Here is a 1,991-nt window from a genome sequence, read left to right on the forward strand (position 1 = left end):
AATGACTACCCTAAATATTCCCTCTTTTCTAATCCAAACTACGATTTAAGCACAACTTAATAAGCACACTATAGTCCCCCAATGTCTTTGAATACTCACAGCTGAAAATGTTATGTCAAAGCCAAAATTAATCCTGATAGAATGATATTCTCATTAAAGCACTTATCTATTAAGTTAGTGGACCTTTGCTAAGAAGAAATAATTGATGTTTTAACTACAGGATACTAAAAAATTAGTAATATCACTTACCTAAAAGAATTTAGGGCAATGGCTCCTTCAATGCTCTCAGAAATATCTTTGCCTGAAAATCTAGTTCACTGACAACTTGCCAACTGACAATCTAGATGATTATCCTATCTGGTGATGTTGCTTTTTGTCAGCAAATAAGAGCAGCATTCTTCTTTTCTTTGTAAACATCAAACCTCAGGCATTGCTATAATTTAAAGAAGAGGTGATGGCAGTAGGCTACACATGTTGGAGTTCAGCCTCCCGAGAGAAATGACTTGAGGATAATGTTGGCTTCCAAACTTACTAACCACTGATGTAGGATACTTTAAAAAGTTTTCAGAAAATGGAATTAAAAGATTGGATGGAGTTACACCGTTTTCCAGTCCCATCCCACCACAGCCAAGACAAAGCCAGAATGTTTAGGACACAGAGCAGTGGCTTCGAGGATGATCCTTTCTTCTCCAACTCTTTCCTTGCACACTGAGAAAGTACGTGTCAGATGACGAGAAGATTTTATGAACCTCTTCACAGAGACTTGCTCAGTATCTCTGATGGTAGAGGATGAGCTTGTCTGCATACAGGGGCATGATGATGGAGAAGACTCCTTGACTCGTACAGATGTCAACCCTTTTCAGGGTTGAGAAACAGTATGCAGGAATTACAAAGAAATTTTGGTAATCTTTCAATGGATCCAAGTGGACATTGATTCTGTTCTTCTTTGGTGATGACTTATTCCAAAGTAGGAGATGAACCACTAAAAGTTTTCCAGTCCCCATCCCAAACCTGCAGGGCTCCAGGAGGAATAAAGAAATCCAGGAGAGTAATGAGAGATTCTGACAGTGGACTAGAAAAATGGCATGTTGTTCAGAGCACATGCAATTGAAAAGTCAAAGAACAACAAGACTGGAGATGAAGAAGTCAATCAATAATTCATCAATAGAATGAAAGTGTTGTTCATGCTCTTGATGATGAGTGGGAAACTGAGGTTTTGAAATACAAACTGGGGGAAGATGGCACGATGTTGAAAATGCTAAAATGTGAAGTGTTGGTCATGAGAAGAATCCAGGATCCTGAAAACTTAAAAAAAGTTAGAGATCTAATCAAAGTTCAGCCATTGAAAGTAGAAGATCAAACATTCTTACGGACAAACTAAACATCAAAAGCTCACCTGTGAAAACACACAAAAAATAAATTACCATGCATTTGATTTGTTTAGTTTTCATTTTTTTTTTTTTTTTGACAGGCAGAGTGGATAGTGAGAGAGAGAGACAGAGAGAAAGGTCTTCCTTTTTGTCGTTGGTTCACCCTCCAATGGCCGCTGTGACCGGCGCATCTCGCTGATCCAAAGGCAGGAGCCAGGTGCTTCTCCTGGTCTCCCATGGGGTGCAGGGCCCAAGCACTTGGGCCATCCTCCACTGCCTTTCCGGGCCACAGCAGAGAGCTGGCCTGGAAGAGGGGCAACCGGGATAGAATCCAGCGCCCTGACCGGGACTAGAACCTGGTGTGCCAGCGCCGCAAGGCAGAGGATTAGCCTGTTAAGCCACGGCACTGGCCTAGTTTTCATTGTTTTAACTGAGAAAGTAATGGTGCTGGGTAATATAGGTAAGATCAATCTCCTGTTTTTAGATCAGTTCTATGCTTTACAACATTCTTCTGGTACATGAATGTTTTTGGAAATTCTAGCTTTATGTTGTTCCTATTCTAGGAATAAAAGTTGATTTTGAAAAACTTAAAATCATAATAAAAAATTAGGTTTATTGATG

At 40.0% G+C, this 1,991-nt stretch overlaps 1 pseudogene; it reads left to right on the forward strand.

Annotated features, from left to right (window-relative positions):
• The first annotated feature begins 643 nt into the window (after positions 1-643).
• On the forward strand, positions 644-1,402 carry LOC133765722 (myeloid leukemia factor 1-like; annotated as a pseudogene).
• Positions 1,403-1,991: the final 589 nt, after the last annotated feature.

Source organism: Lepus europaeus, chromosome 8, assembly GCF_033115175.1.
Source record: "Lepus europaeus isolate LE1 chromosome 8, mLepTim1.pri, whole genome shotgun sequence".
Classification (NCBI taxonomy): Eukaryota; Metazoa; Chordata; class Mammalia; order Lagomorpha; family Leporidae; genus Lepus; species Lepus europaeus.